General features: G+C 43.8%; 1 protein-coding gene and 1 non-coding gene across 3 annotated transcripts in view; one reads left to right on the forward strand and one right to left on the reverse strand.

Moving 5' to 3' along the window:
- COG6 (component of oligomeric golgi complex 6) overlaps nucleotides 1–24744 on the reverse strand; it is a 195289-nt gene that overhangs the window by 121329 nt on the left and 49216 nt on the right. The window lies entirely within an intron of this gene.
- Nucleotides 468–571, forward strand: LOC120929733. The gene has a single exon (XR_005747440.1). It is a non-coding gene; the product is annotated as a U6 spliceosomal RNA (small nuclear RNA).

The raw sequence follows: 24744 nt of genomic DNA on the forward strand, positions 1-24744 counted from the left end.
AGAGCGAGATGGCACTGGGAGAGTAAGCAATCAAAATAGTACATTTTATAGTGACACCGTAAAAGAAAGCAAGAATGTTGGCTTATTTTATGATTTTTATTGTAAAATTTAAAAAAAAAAAACGGATTCTGTTTTAACCGCTTGTTGCCCACCCACAGTAGTTGTACCAGGCCTGGCAACGTACCTGTACGTCGCGGCCTTTTTTCTGGCTACCGGGGGCAGCGCATCCCCTGCCGAACCCGTGCTGTGATTGGACACACACGAGTTTGGCAGCTGATTTCAGCCAATGATTTTGGTTGAAGCCAAATCACTGGCTGGAGTCAGCTAATCGGCTGTGGCCAATCACGCAGAGAGTTCTGTGTTTGCAAAACGACAAAACTCTGCACGGTGGACAGCGATCTGACCGTTTAAAAAAACAGGCCAGTAGTAAAGTAAAAACAGACCACATGTGCTTGCGTCGGCAGCACATATACTATATATAAAAAAAAAATGTATTGGAACGATACAGAGAAGATTAGCATGGCCCCTGCGCAAGGATGACACGCAAATTCGTGAAGCGTTCCATATAAAAAAAAAGACCACATTACACATTGTCAGGCACAGGTTAACCCCTTGATTGCCCCTACATGCTATTCCCTTCCCAGCCATTGTCATTAGCACTGATCAGTGTATTAGTGTCACTATTGATGTCAGCGTCAGTTAGTCAGTTAGTGTACCTCTCAGCCAGTGTTGGCTAGCATCAGATCGCCTGCCCAACTATAAATCAGTGATCACCGTCATTACAAGTAGTGCGTCATAGCTGCGTGAATTCCAGTATAGTTTGTAGACGCTATAACTTTCACACAATCCAATTATTATACACTTATTTGGATTGTTTTTTTTGTTTTGTTTTTTTCCAAAGACGTAGCGGAATATATTATAGTCTAAATTTTAAAAATGTAATTTTCGAATTTTTCTTATTGGATATGTTTTATAACCGAAAGTACAATAAATAAATCTTTTTTTAATCTTTTTTTTTTTACATTTTAATTTTTTTTTGTTTATATTGCAAAAAATAAAAAACCCAGTGGTGATCAAATACCACCAAAAAAAAAAGCTCCATTTGTGTGAAAAGATGAAAAAAAAATCATTTGCGTACAGTGTTGCATGACCTTTGCAATTGCCAGTTAAAAGTAGCAAAGTCCTGAATAGAAAAAAAAAATGGTCTGGTCATGAAGGGGGTAAAATCTTCCAGAGGTCAAATGGTTAAATAAGAACTCCAAAAAAAAAAGTTTAGCTAAACAGTCCCCTTTAACCACTTCAGCTCCGGAAGGTTTTATCCCCTTCCTGACCAGGCCATTTTCGTGATATGGCACGCCATTGGTTTAACTGACAAACACAGTCGTGTGATACTGTACCCAAATAAAATGTATGTCCTTTTTTTTTCACAAATAGAGCTTTCTTTTAGTGGTATTTGATCATCTCTGCCTTTTTTATTTTTTGCGCTATAAACAAAAAAACAACAATTTAAAAAAATATATATATTTTTGTTGACTTTCTGCTATAAAACACATTCAGCAATTTTATTTTAAAAAAAATATGAATTTCTTCATCAATTTAGGCCAATATGTATTCTGTTACATATTTTTGGTAAAAAAAAATCCCAACAAGTGTGTATATTGATTGGTTTGCGCAAAAGTTATAGTGTCTACAAACTATGGGATAGATTTATGGACTTTATTTTTTTTATTAGTAATGGTGGCATAAAGGGATTTTTTAGTGGGACTGCAACATTGCGGGGGACAAATCTGACACTAAGTGACAGTTTTTGAGGACCAGTGACACCAATACAGAGATCAAAAAAAATCACTGTATGAATGACAGGGAAGGGGTTAACACCAGGGGCGATCAAGTGGTTAAGTGTGCTCCTAGGGAGTGCATTCTAACTGGGGGGGGGGGGGGGGGAGTGGATGCACTGAACAAAAAAGAGAGATCCGTGTTTCTGACACAAGATCTCTATTTTACTCCTCGACAGAACAGTGGTCTGCCTTATTCACATATGCAGCGAACGATCGACAGATCCCAGCCTCCATCGTGGGCCACCAGAACCGCTGATTGTGTCTAACCACAGCAGGAGCGGTGCTCGTGCCCCAGATCATGTGCACAAGATAACATACAGGTACGTGATTTTGTGCAGCCAGGCCGCCCTGCCGCAGTATATATGTGGTGGGTGGTCCGGAAGCGGTTAAGCTCCATTCACATCTAAGCGTTTTGTGAGCGCACACCATGGAATGCATGAAAAACAATATTTATTCGCTGTTGCACACCTGGGTGGGATTGGAGCACATTCTCTGCGACCCGAGCCCACCCTATGTTAAAGCCTATTGGAGCCTCCGACTCTAATCAGGTGCTTTAAAAAAAAAAAACCCTGGCCGCTGCAATTCATTTGCCCAGTGCCCTGAAAGGTGCCGTACGCATGAATAGGGGGTGTCTGGGCGGCCGTGGATAGATTCATGCTATGCTAAATATATCTATTGCATATGGGGGGTGGCATGGAGAGAAGGGGTGGAGCCCGGGCGCCCCTAATGGACAGGCCGCCACTGCCTGTAAAAAACTAAACTAAACTGGAACCAAACTCTGCTATTCTTTACAACCGAGGAAGCTGCCATCTTAGCCCTTGTTTGATCTGCAGTTGCCATGGTGCAACATATTTGATCAATTATGATAGTTCAGCCGAGAGCAGAAGGCGCTGTGACAGTTACTATTCACGGAAAGCCTTGAATGCAACTCTTTTGTGTTAAAGTGTAACTAAAGTCTCAATGCAGAATAGCCATGCAGTATTTTTTCTGCAAGTATTAAAAGCTGCCTGCCCGCATTCACAGCTCAGTTTACGTCCTGGCACAGATGCTGTACGCCAGGATAACTTAACTCCTGGAGTGCAGGAGTGACATCATCTCCTGTTGGCCAATGAAGGTGGCCACAGGCCAGCACCTGGAAGAAACTGAGTAGAAGATGCCAACTAGGGACATCGGGCCATTGAAGGAAAGGCAAGTATTGCGGACCTTAGTTGCACTTTCAATCGATATGTTTAGCTCTGCTTGAACATCTCCACTTTCCAGTATACAGGTATATCATGTTAAAGAGCAACTTTAGTTTAGGTCAAAACATTGCCATCTGGGTGATCTATGTGCATTGCAAGAATTTGAACAAACGTTGTTGAAGAATTCTACCTTTTGTTATTCTGAAAAAATCCCTGTGCATTTGTCTGTGTCCATGTTAAAAGTGAATCTAATGGAAGTGGTTTCATAATTTATAAATCAGCTGCTGCACCTGAAGGGCTCTAATGAGGAAAACTGCAGGGTCTGCATCCCTTTAGATGCAATTTCCTATTGTGAGTATCTCACCAAAAATGACATTTTTGTTGCAGGGGATGCCGGAAATCTGACTTGTATGTTAGTGTAGACTTCTGAAAAATCAGTAAGCCAATCACACAAGCAGGAAATTATGTTTCTGGGGGGCGTTCTGTACACAATCTGTATACAGAACACATCCAGGTAGCCATATTGCTTTTTACAAAGAATTACAGCTCTGCAAATTGGAAAGGAAAGGTCATTTTTAATAACATTCGATTACAACAGGGGTTGACAAATTTGCTTGGAATCTAGGAGCCAGCTAAAAAAGTTAGGAGCCAGAAAACACGCCCCGTCCCGACGAGCTTGCGCGCAGAAGCGAACACATGTGAGGTATCACCGCGATTGGTAGAGCGAGAGCAATAATTCTAGCCCTAGACCTCCTCTGTAACTCAAAACATGCAACCTGTAGATTTTTTTTAAACGTCGCCTATGAAGATTTGTCGGCATTCCACGAGCGGACGCAATTTTGAAGCGTGACATGTTGGGTATGAATTTACTCGGCGTAACATTATCTTTCATAATATAAAAAAAAATGGCGATAACTTTACTGTTGTCTTATTTTTTAATTAAAAAAAGTGTAATTTTTTCCCAAAAAAGTGCGCTTGTAAGACCGCTGCGCAAATACGGCATGACAGAAAGTATTGCAATGATCGCCATTTTATTCTCCAGGGTGTTAGGATAAAAAATATATATAATGTTTGGGGGTTCTAATTAGAGGGAAGAAGATGGCAGTGAAAATAGTGAAAAATTACATTAGAATTGCTGTTTAACTTGTAATACCAACGGCCACCACCAGATGGCACCAGCTTACACATCTGGTGGTAATAACTTGTAATACCAACGGCTCACCACCAGATGGCACCAGCTCACAAAAAACAAAAAAAACAAAAAATTTTTTTTTTTGCCCCCCTTCCAAGCCAAGTCGCCAGGACCCTATTTCTAGTCGCCATGGCGACCTGGCGCCCGGGATTTGTCGAGCCCTGGATTACAATATGACATCATTGCAATTGTACATACTTTATATATTTATTTTTTTTCTGTTTATTTTCCCCATGAAAATGGCTTTACCCCTTTCAGTAAAGATCATAGGGACGTTTGATCAGAATTAAATGAACAAGAAGTTCCACTTGCACTACAATCTTAAAGGGGTTGTAAAGGTTCGTCTTTTATTTTCTAAATAGATTCCTTTAAGCTAGTGCATTGTTGGTTCACTTACCTTTTATTTCGATTTCCCTTCTAAATGTTCTTTTTCTTTGTCTCTTTGAATTTCTCACTTCCTGTTTCTCCTCAGTAAGCTTTCCACCATCATCCGAGCGGTGGAAAGTCATTTAGAACAGCTTACTGAGGAGAAACAGGAAGTGAGAAATTCAGACAAAGAAAACAAAGAAAAAAAACATTTAGAAGGGAAATGGAAGGAAAAGGTAAGTGAACCAACAATGCACTAGCTTTAAGGAATCTATATAGAAAATAAAAAACAAACCTTTACAACCCCTTTAATTAACTAGGGGCAGATCCACATACAATTAGATGGGCGCAGCGTATGTGAGATACGCTATGCCGCTGTAACTTACTTTTGGCAGCTTTGAATCCACAAAGAATTTGCGCCGTAAGTTACGGCGGCGTAGTGTATCTCTCGCGGCGTAACGGCGCCTAATTCAAATCGCCGAGTAGGGGGGGCGTGTTTCATTTAGAAGCGCATCCCCGTGCCGAACGAACTGCGCATGCGCCGTCCCTAAATTTCCCGCCGTGCATTGCGCGAAATGACGTCGCAAGGACGGCATTGTTTTGACTTGGACGTAAATTACGTCCATCCCGCGATTCACGGACGACTTACGCAAACGAAAAAAAAAATTCAAATGAAACGCGGGAACAACGGCCATACTTAACATAGCAAGTCTAATTATACGCCACGAAACAGCAGCTTTAACTATACGCCGGAAAAAGCCGACTAGAGACGACGTAAAAGAATGCGACCGCCACTTGTACGTTCGTGGATCGTTGGAAATGGCTAATTTGCATACTCGACGCGGAAAACGACAGGAACGCCACCCAGCGGACACCGAAGAATTGCATCTTAGATCCGAAGGCGTACGAAGACATACACCTGTCGGATCTAACCCAGATGCCGTCGTATCTTGTTTTGAGGATTCAAAACAACGATACGACGCAGGAAATTTGAAAGTACGCCGGCGTATCAGTAGATACGCCGGCGTACTCTCTCTGTGGATCTGCCCCTAAATGTGCAGAGAAGTTTTAGACAAAAGAGAAATACATTTTTCATAAAAAAGCTTACAACAAATGCAATTATTTTTTTGCCTTTGTATGTGGGTGACAATTACTGTCGTTATTAATATATAATGAACTGAAAACACATTGTAAAGATTCTCATGTTGGAGAACCAATTTCAATAGTAATTGAATGTTTAAATGGCAATCTGCCAAACCATGGAAATAATCCGGTACATGTGCAAACATTCACAGGACAAATCCAATTAAAAATGTGAATATTGTTTTTAATGGAAGAGTTGTTGAAATCGCATAACAAGCTCACACTTACTGTCCTCGCTATAAGAATGGAGGGAATAAGCAAACTGGAATCTTTCCTGTTCCAATCACCCTTCCATGTCACATCTGTGTGTGTTCAATCCGCTGTACCATACAGGAGTCATGGAGCATCATAGCAGGGAAAGTGTATTTTGCGTCAAGGGATAACAACGTGCAAAGTCAGATAGCCAAAATTGTAGAACCAACCATACCAAATCATCTTTAATGTCTGTGTAAGAATAACTTAAAAAGTTAAAATGGAAGAAAAGCAGGACTCTTCCTAATTTTTTCCCATCCCCTCCTTCTACCTATCCTGCATAACCTGTACATAAAGGATCTGTATACTTACCTACAGTATTTTTAATCCACTCCGATCCAGTCATACGATCCTGCAGCTCTGGCTCTCCCAGTGAGTGGCTGCTGCAGGGGACAGCAGAGGTGCCAACAGCTTCTGAGACATGGGTGACGTCACAGCACCTGGAATTCAACCAATGTCAAATGCTACCTTAGGGCCCTTTCACAACAGCGGATCGCATGTCCGTTTTTTCATCCATCCGTTTGCGGATGAAAAGGGGACATACATACATGTATCCCTTTGAGATAGCGGGTAATCCGCTGACACCCAATCTCATCAGTGTCCGCTATGCTCCGATCTGCAGACGGAGGAAAATCGTATTTTTCCATCCGTCTGCGGATCGGATTGGGTGAACACGGACAAACGGTTCATGTTCATCCGATCCCCCCATAGGGTAGAGCAGATATATGATAGCGCGGTCCCTGCACAGTGTGCAGGGACCGTCCTGTCATCTGCTGGCTCAGTGGAGCGATCCCTGCTGAGCAAGCGGATGAGACATGTATGGATCCTCATGGGATCAGTACATGTGAAACGGGCCTTACACAGGGGAAACAGAGCTGCTGAATCATGTGACCGGACTGGATTATAAATAGATAAGAACACAGATCTTTTTTATATACAGGATGTGCAGGATAGGTAGGAGGAGGATGGAGAAAATCATTTTAGGAATAGTTATAGTTAGCCTTTACTACTACTTTAACCTATAGTTAATGTACATCTTAGGCCCCTATCACATGGATGGACCCAACCATCGGTTCCACTACTCAGTTTTTTAGGCTGCTCAGACCATCCATTGCTCTCTATGGGGCGGTGGGTGTCAACGAACATGCCTATTGGGTGTAAATGGACAGATGGCCTGCTCACATTTGACTACCCTTACAGGACCCTGGGCTGTGTCTGTCAGCTCTGCATAAGCAGAGCAGACACAGACAAGCCATCTGCCTGCTCAGTGGGGATCAGAGGACAAAAAAAATAAAAACTCTGCAAGACAAAGGCATGATGAGCTAGTATGCATAGCATACTAGCTCATTATGTATCACTTACCTCAGATCAAAACCCCCGCAGTGGTCCTAGTCTCCCCCTCCGGCCACCGACATGTCGCCCGGGGCTTGCTTCCGGGTATCGTGGCTCCGGCGCTGTGATTGGCCAGAGCGGCGATGAAGTCACTCCCGCGCATGAGCCGCCGGTAACGGCACACAGATGCAATTGCTTCAGTTTGCCCCACTGCGCATGTGCCGATTACATTGGCACATGCAGGGGGCAGGGAATATCTCCTAAACCGTGCTACGCATTAAAGTAGTTTTAAAGGCACAAGTTTTTATCTTGATGCATTCTATGCATTGAGTTAAAAAAAGTCTTCTGTGTGCAATAGCCGACCAGGCACCCCCTAATACTTACCCAAGCCCCTTCGCTATCCAGAAAGGTCCACAATTGCCTCGGCCGTCCGTTATTCTAACCTCTTGGGTGGCTGAGACACAGCAGCGCCATTGGCTCCCACTGCTGTCAAAGTCAGTTAGTCAATCAGGAGAGGGAGGGGTCGGGGCCAAACCAGGGCACCGTGTCTCAATGGACACATGGAGCTGCAGCTTGGGTGCCCCCACAAAAAGCACTCAACAGGGAGCGGCCAGGAGCACCAGCCAGGGACCCAAGGAAAGTATAGTCTGGGCTGCTCTTTGCAAAATCACTGCAACATGTTTATTATTTTTATAGAAACATTTTGGGCCAGATCCACGTACCTCGGCGTAAATATAAGCGGGCATAGCGTATCTCAGATACACTACGCCGCCGTAACTTAGTGCGGAGGTTCCTTATCCACAAAGAATTTGCGCCGGACGTAGGTTCTGAGAATCGGCGTATCTAGCTAATTTGCATACTCTACGCGGAAATCACTGGAAGCGCCACCTAGCAGCCAGCGTAAATATGCACCTAAGATCCGACAGCGTACTAAGACGTACATCAGTCGGATCTAGCCCCCATTCAGGCGTATCTTGTTTTGTGGATACAAAACAAAGATACGCCGGAGCATCCTAGAAGTTACGCGGCGTATCAATAGATACGCCGACGTAACTTTATTGTGGATCTGGCCCTTTGACTTTACAATCACTTTAAGATTTTCCTTCTATCCTCTTTTAAGACAGAACAGAAACCAAGACTAATTTCTCTCAAAACCAAGAATAATCTAATCAGCATTAACTATTTTTAGTCCTTATGCGGCTAATATTAGTAAACAGGGAGAAAAGTACAGTATAGTTACTTGTGTTAAACTTTTTATATTTTTGTTCAGTTTCTTCCTGGTTCCTGCCCTCAGCTAAAATTATGTCATACACCACAGAATTCTTCGTGGGCATTTTTTTATTTCATCTGGAGAAAGGGAGGAGGGGCTTTCTCAGCTAAGCACACCTGTCTGCTTGCATGACTGAGCTAAGGGCAGATGGAGTCAAGGAAGTAAATGCTACATGATTCATCTGCCCTTACTCAAGACGGACACAGATAAAAATGCTAGGGGGTTGTTTCTCAAAGGGATTTCTCAACAAAATAAACCATGGATACGTGGCTGGATGGGCGAGTTTGCTTTGAATATTAAAAATTAAATAGCGTTTTCAGCTCTTGGTGCTCAGATGCAGTTTAGCTTCACTTTAAATCAGGCATGTCCAAAGTCTGGCCCGCAGGCCAATCGTGGCCCGCTGTCCGGTTCTGAACGGCCCGCCTGGTTATCTAAACATATATATCTTTTGTGGCCCTTGACGATCTCCCAGCGCCGGGGCCACAAAAGATATATAGTCTGGCTTCCTCGGAGAGAGGAGGTGGGACCAGTGCCATGCACACAGGAGGAGTATTTCCTGTTTACACTGCAGCCTCTGTAATAGGAAGTCCCGTCTCCTATTACGTCCTATTGGACGACTGTTCTGTCCATTAAACGAGGCGGGACTTTCTCTTAAGGAGGTCGCCGTGTAAACAGGATATGCTCCTGTATCTTTGGCGCTCGTCCTGCCACCTCCAAGGCTCCACTGATGGCAATGGTCGGTGCTGCATTCCTGGCAATGGTCAGTGTTGCATTACTGGCAATGGTGGGGGCTGCATTCCTGGCAATGGTGGGGGCTGCATTCCTGGCAATGGTGGGGGCTGCATTCCTGGCAAAGCGCTCTGAAAGAGTGGCTCCATTCACTCCACTTTTTCACGCCACTTTTATTTATGAAAAACTTTTATCAAAAGGGAAACCGCTGTAACTGAGCTGAAATTTGGGTTATTGTATTTATATCTGCTAGTAAATTTAACACTCCCCCCACCCCCATGCTGCTGTCCAAAGATGCCCCCTGTACTTCTTCATCTACAGTGGGGGCGCTCTAATACAGGAGGTGTGTTACTGGCCAGATCACCAGGTGAAAACAGAGGGGAAAAAGCTTAAGAAAAGAAAACAGATGCAGCCATCACCTCTTTTCCAGAAAATTCTTTATTGAAAGTTAATGTCAGTACAATCAGGTATGAATTACATAAGTAAGTAGTTAATATAACAAAAATAAAGTTGGCAAAGAATATCATATAAACCTTACATGTGTACAAAGGCCAAATGAAGAACAACAGATCATAACCCACCCCCGACTCGTGTCATCTGGACCGAAGATACACTTGAATATAAGGAAGGAGTACCATTAAGGGTCTCCTATACTTAATACCCGTCCTAATACAGTAAACTATCGGATATGAAGTTTAAAGGGTAAAGCAACTCTAATCACTCTATCCATACACATGTAACCCAGTTGCATGAGTGTAAATAAATAAACAGAGACCAGGAGGAGCGAACCCCCACCCCATACGCCCCCTTCATGGACTTAGCTGCATACCGGAGAGGGGGAATAAAAATAAGGATAAGTTCAACAAAGCGAACATCTGGTCAAAAAACTTAAACTGTGGTTAACCTCCCGCTCAAAAAATCCCGGGCAATAGGAACCTCAGACCTACCTAAAAGTAAGAGATTCTTTTCCCAGAGGCCTCAAACCCTCTCAATGAGATTATGATTTTAACTCACACTCCGCAAGTTCAAGCAGTCGTACGCGACCAAGGGGGTTAAAAGAATATAAAAGGAGTTGAAAGGCAGAACAGTGAAAGATATAAAGTATGTCCATAGCATATTTACCAGAGAATCCTCGTTCAGAAATAAGGTTTAATGAGAGATGTAAGTCGGGCCAGTAGGTGGGAGCCTACGTCGAGTTAGGAGTAATGGAGGTCCTATAGAGTGTCCAACATCTCCAAATGTGTCTAAATTTTTCAGAATTGGCATTAGCCTGGTGAATCAGCCTTTCCATCATCTCGATTTTGTCCACCCTAACCTGCCACTCCAACAGTGTAGGCGGAAGGGGGTCCTTCCACCGTATCGGAATACATTGAGTAGCAGCATTGATCAAATGTAATACAAGTGATTTTCGATAAATCGATTGTGGCAGAGAGGTGTGATGGAGAAGATACTGCCCTGGGGTAAAGTCAGGTGTATAGGAGGTTATCTTAGCGATATGCAAATGTATCTCCTGCCAAAAGGGCTGTAGTTTCGGACAGCTCCACCAGATATGTAGAAGAGTACCCACTTCTCCACCACACCTCCAACAAGTCGGTGACACCGTCGGGTAAAATTTGTGTAACTTGCTTGGGGTCCTGTACCACCTGGAATAGATTTTGTATCTATTTTCCTGAGCTGATACATTAACAGAGCCCTTATGTATGTGGGTCCAAACTGAGCTCCAGTCACCATCCGACAATGATACCTGAAGATCAGCCTCCCATTTCGTATGGATAGTGGACATCGCGGTATCTTGAGGGGTGAGCCACAAATAAATTCCTGAAATAAGGTGACGTTGAGGGGTAGAGGATTCGCACAGCTTTTCAAGGTGTGAAAGATCCCTGCACCACAGATCAGATGTTTGCGAGTTTAGGATGACATTTCTTATGTGAAAGTATTTAAAACGTGGGATTTGGAAATCCGGAAATCTCCGGACCATGGCTGAGTGGGATAAAAGTTTGCCCCTGTCAAAAAACTGATGTGCTCTTAAGGTGGGGGCTATCTCAGACCCCCCAGGATTTTTAGTATTGATACCCTCTGGAAATCCGGGGTTTAGATTGAGTGGGGTCATAGGACCTGGATAAGGTGCCACATATGAGTCCCCACTTGTCTTTCTAAGGCAAGCAAGGGTTGGGCCAATTACGGGGTGGGAAGTACAGGACCTAGGAGTACATTTTTTATCTATCCATGGGAGATGTGAAATCCGAAAACCAACAAAGGCCTCCTCCAACTTAACCCAATCCTTCTCTTCCTTGTGGACATGCCAATCGACTATTGTTAGTAAGCAAGCTTTGTGATATCTAGATAGATCTGGTACTCCCAATCCACCCCTCAGCTTGGGCATGGTCATTCTGTCCCAATTCAACCGAGCCGGACGTCCAGCCCAAAGAAAGCGTCTACATATGATTTTGAATGAGGCCAGAAAGGAGGCAGGGAGTTTGATGGGTATAGCTTGGAATAGGTAAAGAAGCCTGGGAAGGACATTCATCTTTAAAACCGCCGCCCTCCCAAACCATGAGATTGTTCCCTTAGTCCAAACCTCCAAATCGGTCTTGATAGACTGCAAGGCTGGTAAGAAATTACGTATGTATAAATCAGATAGCTTGGTGGGCAATTTGATTCCCAAGTATGTTATGTCATTCGAGTCCCACTTAAAGGGAAAATTGTGTTTGCAAAGGGTCACAACATCTTGAGAAAGCGACACGTTCAGAGCGGTTGACTTGCCAAAATTGATTTTAAAGTTAGAGAGTACTTGGAATAATTTGAAATCTTTGAGTAAATTTGGAATGGAAATCAGAGGATTCGTCAGAAATAGAAGGACGTCATCCGCGTATGCAGCCACCTTATATTGTCTCCCCTTGACATCAACTCCCCGCACATCCGGGTTGTCGCGCAAACGTCTTAAAAAGGGTTCCAAAGTTAGAATAAAAATGAGGGGCGAGAGAGGACAACCTTGCCTCGTGCCATTATGCACCGAGAAGGCGCTCGATAGCCGGCCATTCACCATGACCCGGGCCGTGGGAGTTGAATACAGCGCCATGACCATTTGCATGAAGCGATGCGGTAAACCAAGCTTACAAAGCGCTGCTTCCATATAGTCCCAGGCCACTCTATCGAACGCCTTCTCGGCGTCAAGGGACAAGAAGAAACCCTTAACCTTGGAAGTGGACAACCACCGATGTATATTTATTGCCTTTGTGGTATTGTCCCGAGCCTCTCTACCCGGGACGAATCCAACTTGATCGGTAGATATAAAAGTCGGAAGGAGGGGAAGCAATCTATTGGCCAATATTTTAGCAAAGAGTTTTAGGTCCACATTCAATAATGAAATGGGACGGTAATTAGTAACTAATGTATGGTCCTTCCCAGGCTTCGGAATCAAAGCAATGTGTGCTTCAAGTAAGTCGGATCCAGTGGAGAGGGAAAAAGGAATGTCATTGAAAGCTTTAATGAAGTGGGGAAGTAATAGTGTAGAATATGTCGTGTAATATCCTGACGTCAAACCGTCTGGGCCAGGACTCTTACCCGGCTTCAACTGTTTCAAAGCATTCAATGCTTCGTCCACAGACACTGGCTCGTCTAAATATGACAGGTCAGGAATCTGAGAAGTCGGTAGACCATACCCAGAGAGAAAGTCATCCAAAAGTTTCTCCCGGGGCATCGGCATCCCTAACCCGGACTGAGAAGGTAAGTCATATAGTGATGAAAGAAAATCTGTAAATTGATTAGCAATCAAGTCTGACCTATGGAAAATTTCTCCTGTAGGGGTGGTGATGGGATGAATTGTATTGGCCTCTTTTTTCTTTTGTAGTGCGTGTGCTAATAACCTGCCAGACTTATTGCCAAACTCATAGTAAAGTTTATGAGTTAGGTTAAACTTGTATTGTAGTCTTTTGTGGAGTTCAGTTTGAAGGTCTCTTCTGGCCTCCAATAGAGCCTCGAGAGAACCCACCGCTACAGAGCGTTTGTGAGCAGCTTCCAAAATCTTAATTTTAGACAAAAGTTCATTAAGTCTGGCAGATCTGAGCCTGTGCCGTCTGGCCATAATAGAAATGATTTTTCCCCGAAGGACGCATTTGTGTGCTGCCCAAACCGATGCCGGAGCAACCTCATTCGTGGAATTATCGGCGAAGTAATGGGCTATGCATTCCGAAATTTCTGTTGCAAAACTGGGGTCAAGCAAAATAGAATCATCCATCCTCCACATGGGTCTACCCGGAGAGTGACCCCTCCACGATAGCGTCATCGTGATTGGGTGGTGATCCGAAAGCACCATGGGCTCAATTGACGTGTCAGAAAGTCGGACCAGGTCTTCCTGTGTTACAAAGAAAAAATCAATTCTCGAGTATTTAGTATGTAGTGATGAATAATAAATAAAGTCTTTAGTCGTAGGATGGAGCATACGCCATGGGTCATGTAGGGTCAACAAGTCTAATTGAGTTTTAATGGCCCGGAGGGCTCGGTAAGTCAAACATGAAGAACCATTGGATGTGTCAAGAAGGGGATTCAGGGGGACATTGAAATCTCCGCCTAAGATCAGTATCCCAGACTGAAACACCGCGAGTCTTTGAACAATGTCTCTAAAAAAGCTAACCTGTTGTGAATTCGGTGCGTAGATATTAGCAATGGTCATCGGGGAGTTATAAATCTTGCCCTTGATGAAAAGAAACCTCCCATCCGGGTCTTGTTCAACGCTCTCAACCTGAAGTGGACAATGTTTAGACAATAGAATGGATACCCCTCTCGATTTTGATACCCCATTGGTGGCATGATACACATTCGGGAAATGGACGCTCCGTAATGTGGGAATGCTATCTGACCTAAAATGGGTTTCTTGTAAAAAAACTATGTGAGGCCTTTCCTTCCATAAAGAGGAAAGTAATAAGGAGAGCTTCTCTGGTGTATTTAGGCCTCTTACATTCAGAGAGTATAATTTCAAATTCATATTAGTAGTGTCTTGGCCAGTGGACCGTAAGGTCACGTCAGTTCTGTCGACCATCTTCTCACTATTAGTCAGGAGTGGAAGTAAGAACGAGGTAAGAGAGGAAGGGGAAGGTAGAAGAAAAGGAAGAGGAAAGTTCAGTTAAGCGAGCAATATTGCAGGACCTGCGGAGTGGAGAATTGTACAATAGTACAAGATTCAGTAATCAACCGAACAAATAGAAGGCCGAACGGCAAAGGGTGCGGTGCACCCAAATCAGGTATACCGCAACCAGCGGGTATAGGAGCTACCAGGCCCCACCGGGTGGGGGTCGGCCGGTCCGAGCCTGGAGCAGAACGTAGTAACTCAAAAAGTATAACCAACAATATCAACAGTCAAATATTAATAACTATAATGACCCATGCCACCCCAGGACAACCCCTAGCATAGATAAGCATATACCAGCCAAAATTAAAACTACTGGCGAATATCGTAACCCAGGGAGTATAGATATTGCTAGAGAGGATGGATCGTAATCTTCTCAACAATGGATCTCGTAGTGTACAGTAAGGGATAGAGCCCCCTACATATTAGCAAAATAAGAATACCCGATCCCCCTAGTAGGGCAGAATCCCCACCCCTCTCGGTTTTGTTAGAGATGACGATTCCCTGCCCAATAGGAGCTAGGGGATGCATCGTAAACCTCCTCTAATTGTCCTACATCCTCCCAGTGGTACCCAGAGAATTATTGTCATATAAACCATTTTATACGAGCCATTAGCATGTAGGGATAACAGACGGAGTAACTAAGCTAACCCTCCCCACTAAAGCATATCTACAAAGATAAATCAAAATTAACGGAAGAAATACCCTCACAAATTATTGACATTGAAATGAAGATGTTACATTGAAGTAGGAGAAATCCCGTTCCGGTGACTCGTAGATGACCATGTCTGCCAGGATGTAGTTCCAAATGCAAAAAATGAAAAGACCTCCCAGAAGAAGAATAAAGAAGGGTAAAATCTCAAACACTGCCAAGTCTGTGCCCAGGAAGTCTCCTTTAGAGGTGCGTCCGCATGGGCCATAGAATCTATCCATTAGTAGAACAACCACTTTCTAGTTTGTGAGGCAAGATATCCTAGGTGCTCTTCCTAGGTCTAGCGTGGAGTTCAAGAGTTAATATGATAAATCCGGATGGAGCGTGTGTAGATAAATGGCAGTGGTCCTCCAAGGCATAGAAGCACCCGAAGATGTAGAGTATCTGGAGCACCGTGCTAAAGTTGCATTGGAGAGATCCGGTACTGGTTTTAGTACTAAGATCTATTACCCAGTATTTTGGGTTCTAAGAGAACGTCCCATACCTCAATAGTTTAGAGGCTTACATTTTGTAATGTCGTTCCCTCCTAGCATACAAGGTACTGTGGTCCTACACCGTATACATAAGGGACCCTTGAAACCTTCAGGGTGATGAAGTATAATTGCACACTGTCAGTAAATGTTCAACATGGCATAGCTGTAGAATAGAGTGTCTGTGTTACGAAAGAAGTGCGAGTAAGGCCATTTGTTGCTTTAAACTTCAATGAACTGCAAGCTAAGTGGGATGTGGGATTCCAATTTTCAGTCCCAAACAAAAACCATATCAGCCCTCATCTTTAACCCAGAAATGGTATTAACAGTAAGCCAGCATTCCCAGTTAGATGAGAGCTATATGTATTAACTTTTGGTTGCATCTCAGAAATGGTGCCAAAGTTCCGTAGCGAAGAGTTAGAGAAACAGGGGACACCGCCAACGGGGCCTAGTGAAGGAAAGGTCTCAGTGGTCTCTCCGTGCTCTTCTAGCAGCCGGTCTAGTGGAGCCTAGGCTCTGAGAGCCGGGTGCCCTGTCATCAGGTGGCAGTTCTGATTCTGACGGAGAGCGCCGACGGCGGTAATTGGTAGACTGAGTCTCCATTGGCTCCGTACGCTGAGGTGGCCATTGGTTCACTGATTGACGATACATCGCGTACCAATCCGGTACAGCAATCAAGTGGATTCCCAAAGTGTCGCAGAAATGTGGCAAATACTCAGGAACTTTCAACAAAACAGTGCAACCCTGATGAGATGCTGATAGGCAAAATGGAAACTTCCATTTATAGCTTATGTTTCTGTCTAATACATTTAAGAGGGGTCTAAGATCTCTGCAGTGTTTTAATGTAATGCCCGACAGATCCTGGAAAAGTTGAATCGGTGCACCCTGACAGGATAATTGCTTACCCCGAGCTTTTCTTAGAATATCCTCCTTAATTCTAAAATCAGCTAGGCAACAGATAACATCCCTTGGGGGGTCTGCTTCTTTACCTTTAGGGCGCAATGCGCGATGAATTCTGACGAGATCTATGTCAGTCTGAGGGGGTCTGTCAAGAATAGAATTAAACAGGCCCACCACTGATTGAGAGATGAGGTCCCCCTCAACCGATTCGGGTAACCCCCGCACCCTTAAGTTCTGGCGTCGTCCTCTATTGTCGAGGTCCTCCATGTGTCTATTCATATCCCTCATTTGAAGGGTGTGATCATCCACCTTCCTAGTACATCGCCTGAGGGCAGATTCATGGTCTTCTATAACAGTCTCCGTTTGCGATACTCTGTCTGTGAGGGAGCGGAGGTCTAACCGCAATTCCGAAATGGCGGCTGCCAGGGCGTCTTTAATATCAGTTGCCACACTTTTTAAGTCATCAATAGTTTGTGATCTTTGTGTTGCGACACCCTGTGACCCCGAAGCCTCCGGTCCCATCGGGGTTAACGCTGGGTTCAGTGTCGGGCTAAGGATAATGTCATCCGAGACCCTCTGCTGTGTCTGTGAGGTACCTGAGGTAATCCTCTGACGGGATGCTGCCATATCTCCCCTGTTAGCGCGGGACATCTCCGTGGATGAAAAAGTAGTTGTGCCGCTGTTTTCCCTGGGCGAACGGGATCTAGATGCTGACGAGGACCTAGAGGCTGTTCCCATATCGGTAACGACTGTGAACTTTAGCTGGGTGAGCTGTACGGGGAGAAAGTTATCCCGAGGTGGCAGGAGCTCAGCGGTTAGGCATCCATTCTCCCTCACGGTCCGGCCACGCCCCCCGCAGCCATCACCATGAATATTGGTAAGGTGCAATATATTATTCCCCCTGTATTGATTTGTATTGTAAGTGTATTGTATGCCCTCATGTTCTAAAGCGCTGTGCAAACTGTCGGCGCTATATAAATCCTGTATAATAATAAATATTACATTTTAAGTTTTGGGTTAAACACCGATTTAAAGCGGGGGTTCACCTGAAAAAAAATGTTTTACAAATACAGCAGTTGCTGGCTTTTAACCACTCCCAGACCTTATGGATTTGGTGTTTGCAAGACTAAAACATTTTTTTTCTGCTAGAAAATTACTTAAAACCCCCAAACAGTATATATTTTTTTGCGCGCAAGCTCGTCGTTTGTTTTCTTATTTATTTTTATTTATTTTATTACTTTTTACACTGAAAAAATAAAATAAAAATGTGACCACTTTTATTCCTATTATAAGGAATGTAAACATCCCTTATAATAGAAAAAAGCATGACAGGTCCTCTTAAATATGAGATCTGGGGTCAAAAAGACGTCAGATCTCATAATTAGACTAAAATGCAAGAAAGAAAAAAAAAATATGTTTCTTTAACAGGCTGGGCGGGACTGACGTTTTGACGTCACTTCCGCCCAGCAGAGCTATGGGGACGGGTGAAGGAGATTTTTCCTTCAGTCTCGTCCCCAGTCACCCGCCGAACGGTCCCGATCGCCTCCGCCGCTACCGACGCCAATAACGGCGATCTCGCGGCGAATCCGCCGCGGAGACCGCCGTTATTGTGTACCGGACCGCGCACACTAAAGATCGATACCTCGGTTGGGGCAGCAGCTGCTGCCGTTACCGAGATATCCATCTTTAAAAATAGGACGTACATCGTCGTGAGCAGGTCTGGAAGTGGTTAAAAAATGGACACTTACCTGTCCAGGTCGCCCACGACGTCGGCAGCCGAAGTCGAGCAGTAGCTCGGCTTTCGGCTCCCCCCGCCGCCATCTTCGGTGAGGGAATCGGGAAGTGAAGCGCTGCGGCTTCACTGCATGGTTCCCTACTGCGCATGCTCGAGTCGCGCTGCGCCGTTCCCACTGGTCCCCGTTGTGTTCTGGGAGCCGAGTGTTTCCAAGAACACAACGGGGGTGACGCGGGGGGGCCGGACTCCCGCGGAAGTCTATGCCAGGAAGTGGTGCAAATACCCGTTGTATACAGGTATCTGCACCCCTCCCCCCTGAAAGGTGTCAAAATGTGACAGCGGAGGGGGGGAGGGTTCCGAAAAGCGGAGGTTCACTTTTGGGTGAACCTCCGCTTTAACTAAACAAGTGGACAATAGATGCTGGTTGGTGCACAACTGCTCCAGATTCTATCTGCTTCCGTGTTTTTAAAATGCCCTCCAGTAGGTGCCTAAAATAAATGCAGACTCATTAAGTTAATTATCGCTTTAAAGCGGAGCTCCACCCAAAAGGGGAAGCTCCACTTGTTCACACCCCCCCCACCCCTCCACTGACACATTTGCCACTTTTTGGGGAGGGGGGGTGGGTACCTGGTTTTCACAGGTACCCGCTCCCACTTCTGGGTAAGATCAGCGTTATGCAATCTATGAAATTTCCGGCCCCTCCTCCTCACTGCTGCCTTCTGGGACACACAGAGGCCCCATAAGATGGCGGGACCATTCAAAAAGAGCAGCGCGACTTGCGCAAGCGCAGTAGGAAACCGGCTGCAAAGTCGCTAGGCTTCACTTCCCGTTTCACTTACTATAGATGCCGGCGCCTTCCCCAGAAGCCGATTGACGAAATCGGCTAGCGCTGCCGACATCGCGGGATCCCTGGACAGGTAAGTGTCCTAATATTAAAAGTCAGCAGCTACAGGATTTGTAAAAATTTGTATTTTTTTTTTACAAACTGGAACTCCTCTGCAAATATACAGCAATTCAAATAAAATTAGAAATCTGAAAAAGAGATCAAGAACAGCAGCCAACATATTTCTCTCAGTACAGGTTCCCTTTAGGGTAACTACAGGTATACATCAAACAAGTACGGGCATTTTGTTTTACTTCGGAATAACTTAATTTTTTAGTAAGGACCACCTTTATCTGGGCTGATCGATCCCTTCCCTCCCTGTACACTCTCATTCTGCTTCCACATAGCCAACAGCTTAATTCTCCTGGACTTACAGTGGCTCCACCATCGACTCTAATTACTAAATAAGGATTGTGTGTAAATTAAGTTTAATGAGCCATTCTGAGCAATTATTCCTTTTCCAAAATGAATAAAGTGACAAATGGCGTTGCTATTTTTTAAATGCCCATTATAGAGATTAATGTGACAGAAGCGGCACCTATACCCACTAGTGTTTTATTACCAATGAAGCATAAAACTTCACTCGCTTGTGTTATGAACTGTCAACCAGGAATTGTTTGTTTTGAACAATCTCCTGTGTATTTAAACTTGGCCACTGAAAGAAAAGCTTCATCATACGGTACATTACGGCCAGTCGGGCTGTTATTAAATCTCAATTATGGCTGTGCTGTCATCTGCCCGCTATGAATTTATTGTTCAGAACTTTGCAAACACAGCTCTACAAGAGGCCATAACATGGAGGATGATTTCCACTTAATCTGTACTTTCACGTGCAGCAGAAAAGTACGGCTGCCACAAAGACTAAAGTGCTAAAAGACAAACTGAAAAATGGAGAAATTATATATTTAATACACACACACAAATATGAATTGTACTACATTAAAGTAGAGCTGCGCGATTCTAAATAAAATGAGAATCACTATTTTTTTTGCTTAGAATAAAGATCACGATTCTTGCGGTGTAACATCTTCTTTCACATTACACAAAGAAATTGGGCTAACTTTGCTATTTAGTTTTGTTTTAAAGCAGAGTTCCGGCCACAATTTCACTTTTTAAATATAAATACCCCTGTAATACACAAGCTTAATGTATTCTAGTAAAGTTAGTCTATAAACTAAGGTCCGTTTTGTTAGGTTGTTACAGCATTTAGACACTTTATAAAATAGAAATTGACTGGGGCCATCTTAAGTGTGGGCATCATGAAGCCAGACTGTATGACTTCCTGGATTTCAGCCTTGCAGATTTCGCACATGCTCAGTGCTGCACAAGCAGTGTCAGATCAGGTTTCAGCACCTGTGCTGTCCAAGTCACATGATTCTTTGAGACTGGGGAGTGCACAGACTCCTGGAAAGTTATGCCCACTACATTCCCAGGAGTCTGTGCGGTGTAGGTTAGGAAGCATTAAGCACCTAGGTGCAGGAAGTGGGAAGATTAACTATTCTGCCTAGCAACAACACTTTGAAGGCATCTAAAAAAAAAAAAAAAAAAAAAAAAAAAAAAAAAAGGAAAGGACTAATGACATTTTTTTAAAACTACTGATGTAATGTTATATGTATGGGTGGAACTCCACTTTAATTCACTAAAGTGTATTCTTAAAAAAAAAGAGAGTTTGAAAAAACGCTGCGCAAATACGGTGCGACATTAAATATTGCAACAACCACCATTGTATTCTCGTCTGGGGTGTCTGCTTAAAAAAAAACGTTTGGGTGTTCCAAGTAATAATGATTTTTTTTTACTTGTAAGCAACAAATGCCAGAAAAGGTTTGGTCTTTAAATAGTCAAACCTCCTTCATCTACACACCAGAGTTCTTTCCTTACATTTACTTATATATCTTTCCTTAAATAAGTAGAAAAGATACTTTGTTTCTACTTATTTGCATGTTGTTGTATTAAAACTTGGCAGGTGGCCTGGATTTGTTTTTCCAGCTGTGAGAACTCTCAGCACTTGTTAGAAAGATTGCGACATGCAGTTTTGAAGATCGGGAAGGGAAAAAGATCGGAAAAAGATCGAGATTTCGATTCTTCACGATAAATCGTGCAGCTCTACATCAAAGTATGGAGAATTTGCACGGAAATGATGGCATGCCACCAAGCTGGAAATGTCTATTTGGCAAGTTAAATTAAAACAGTAAGGCCCCTTTCACGCTGGGGCTGTTTGCAGGCGCTATTGCGCTAAAAATAGCGCCTGCAAACCGACCCTAAACAGCGGTGCGCTAGCAGGACCGCTCCAAAAGTCCTGCTAGCAGCATCTTTGGAGCGGTGTGTTTACCACTCCTCCACCACTCTTTCCCATTGAAAGAAAACTCCAGGTTAGTTTCTTAGGCCCCTTTCACACTGGGGCATGGGCGGTAAAGCGCCACTATTTCTGGCGGTGCTTTACCGTCGTATTTGTATTCGGCCGATAGCGGGCGAAAAAGGGTTAAACCCACCCGCAAAGCGCCGCGGTATAGCCATGGTGCCCATCAATTTCAATGGGCAGGAGCAGTGGAGGAGCTCCAAAGATGCTGCTAGCAGGACTTTTTTTAGTGTCCTGCCAGCGCACCGCTCCTGTGTGAAAGCCCTCGGGCTTTCACACTGGAGTGTGAGGAGCGGCTCTTATAGGGCACTTTGCAGGTGCTATTTTTTGCGTTATAGCGCCTGCAAAGCACCTCAGTGTGAAAGGGGTCTTGCATGTAGATTTTAAGAACAAAACGCCATAAGCTTCGAAAACCCAATAATCCTTTTTAGGATGCAATGTCAAAAGGACAACGAGAAAGGTAGAAGGGCACTGAAACATCTATAAATTGTTGTCATCTATCTATATATATATAAAACTCAACGTGTGTGTGTGTGTGTGTGTGTGTGTATGTATGTATGTTCCAGCATCACGTCCAAACGGCTAAAGATATTAACATGAAACTTGGCACACATGTTACTTATATGTCAGCAACAAACATAGAAAAGGTGGTTTAACCCTTACCCACCCCCATTTGCCATGGTCGGGGTTTTCCTTTAAAGTCCCATTCAACTCTATGGGAAATACATGTTACTTCATAACTTCCAAACGGCTGTAGATATTTCCATAACACTTGGTCACATGTTACTTATATGTCCACTTAAACTATAGGATAGTTAATTTATCCCTTAACTACCCCCATTTGTGAGGGTCTGGGTTTTTGTTTAAAGTCCCATGCAAATCAATGGGAAATGTATGTTCCCACATAACTTCTGTACGCCTGGAGATATTTCAATAATACCTGGTACACATATTACTTATATGCCAAATAAAAATATATGACAGTTAAATTAACCCTTACCTACACCCTTATATAAAAGATGGGTATATTTATATTACTATGATTTTCCTCCCCAAAAGGTTAAGATAGGAAGACCGGGCAACGCCGGGTATTCAGCTAGTTCTCTTTAAAAGGCCCAAAGTCCCTAGTGCTTACTGTAGTGTTCGGTGTGGGTCATTTTGTCAGTTGAATTGTCAGCACCAATATATTTTCTGTATCTGCAATTTTGGCACTCATCACTCTGAATAAGTAGTTTAAATCACATGCTGAAACACATTTTTGTGATAACATTTGTTTGCACCTGTATCAATGTGTGACAGAGGGGGGTTTTACCCATGTTGTGCCAGGTGACAGCAGTGTGATTATTATTTCAGGAAAGCACATTCTATCTGTACCAACCACAGTAATATTATCTGACATACTTTCAGTAAGGAAATTTAACCACTTTAGCCCCTTCATTGGTTCAGATCCCTTCATTGGTTGCCAGTAAAAGACAGAGGGCCAGATTCTCGTAGATCTCAGGCGGCGTAACGTATCTCCTTTACGTTACTCCGCCGCAAGTTTTACGGGCAAGTGCCTGATTCACAAACCACTTACCTGTAAACTTGCGGAGGCGTAGCGTCAAGTCCACCCGTGCAAGCCCTCCTAATTCAAATGATCCTGGTAGGGGGCGTGGATCATTTAAATTAGGCGCGCTCCCGCGCCGATCGTACTGCGCATGCTCCGTCGGGTAAATTACCCGACGTGCATTGCGCTAAATGACGTCGCACGGACGTCATTTGTTTTGACGGTAATGTAAATGGCGTCCAGCGCCATTCAAGGACGACTTACGCAAACGACGTTACATTTTCAAATTGCGACGCGGGGAACGACGGCCATACTTGACATTGAGTACGCCACCTAGGGGGCATGTTTATCTTTGCGCCGCGTATCGCTTACGGAAACTACGTAAAATCACTACGACGGGCAAGCGTACGTTCGTGAATCGGCGTGACTAGTAATTTGCATATTCTAGGCTGACCGCAATGGAAACGCCACCTAGCGGTCAGCGTAGATATTGCACCCTAAGATACAACGGCGCTGGCCTTCGTATCTTAGGCATGTTTAAGTGTATCTCAGTTTGAGAATACACTTAAACATACGACGGCCTTAGATTCGGACTTACGTCGGAGTATCTGCTGATACGCCGGCGTAATTCTATGTGAATCTGGCCCAGAAACACTTTCAAGACACTCTGTCTAATACATAAGTGTATTCAAGGAAACGCCCCCCCAATATCTATGCGAAAAAATAAAAGCCCATAACCCCAATCGCATTCTGCGATCCACCAGTCAAAACCTCCTCCAGATACCCAGAGCCAGATACAAGTCCAAAGGAGATCGAAGATTTGCAGTCCAGGGACCTCGGCTGTGGAATGCACTACCAACCACCATCCGACTGGAGTCGGACCACTTGGCCTTCAGGAGAAAGATTAAAACCCATCTCTTCTGAGGTCAAGGGGTTCCTTACCCATGAAATGGATACAGCGCCCAGAGGCGATTCAGTTCGCATGTGTTGCGCTTTACAAGTTTCTCACTCACTCAGCCCCGGACCATATTGCTGGTCAATGACCGGGCCACTTTTTGTGATTCGGCACTGTCGCTTTAACTGACAATTGCGCGGTCCTGCGACGTGGCTCCCAAACCAAATTGTGTCATTTTTTTCCCACAAACAGAGCTTTCTTTTGGTGGTATTTGATCACCTCTGCAGATTTTATTTTTTGCGCTATAAACAAAAATAGAGCGACAATTTTGAAAAAAATAATAATATTTTTTACTTTTTGCTGTAATAAATATCCCCAAAAATATATAAAAAACAAAACTATTTTTTTCCCTCAGTTTAGGCCGATATGTATTCTTCTACATATTTTTTGTTAAAAAAATAAATCGCAATAAGCGTTTATTGATTGGTTTGCGCAAAAGTTATAGCGTCTACAAAATAGGGTATCGTTTTATGCAGGGCTTTTTTTCAGGGGGAACTCAGTTCCACCACCTTTGGCGTCTGCTCACCACAATCACTTGTAAACACAGAAGTCTGGTTTCTGTGTTTACAAGTGACAGCTCTGCACTCTGTGTGTAACCCCCTGAACTCTACACTCTGTATGTAATGCAATCCTGGTATTTAATGCCCCTTTAAGACCCTTATACTGTTTGTGAAATTTGAATGGGGTTGTAGTTGAGTTCCTGCACCTATTTTTTGAGAAAAAAAGCTCTGGTTTTATGGCATTTTTATTAATATTTTT

The sequence above is a fragment of the Rana temporaria genome, chromosome 2 (assembly GCF_905171775.1).
Source record: "Rana temporaria chromosome 2, aRanTem1.1, whole genome shotgun sequence".
Lineage (NCBI taxonomy): Eukaryota > Metazoa > Chordata > Amphibia > Anura > Ranidae > Rana > Rana temporaria.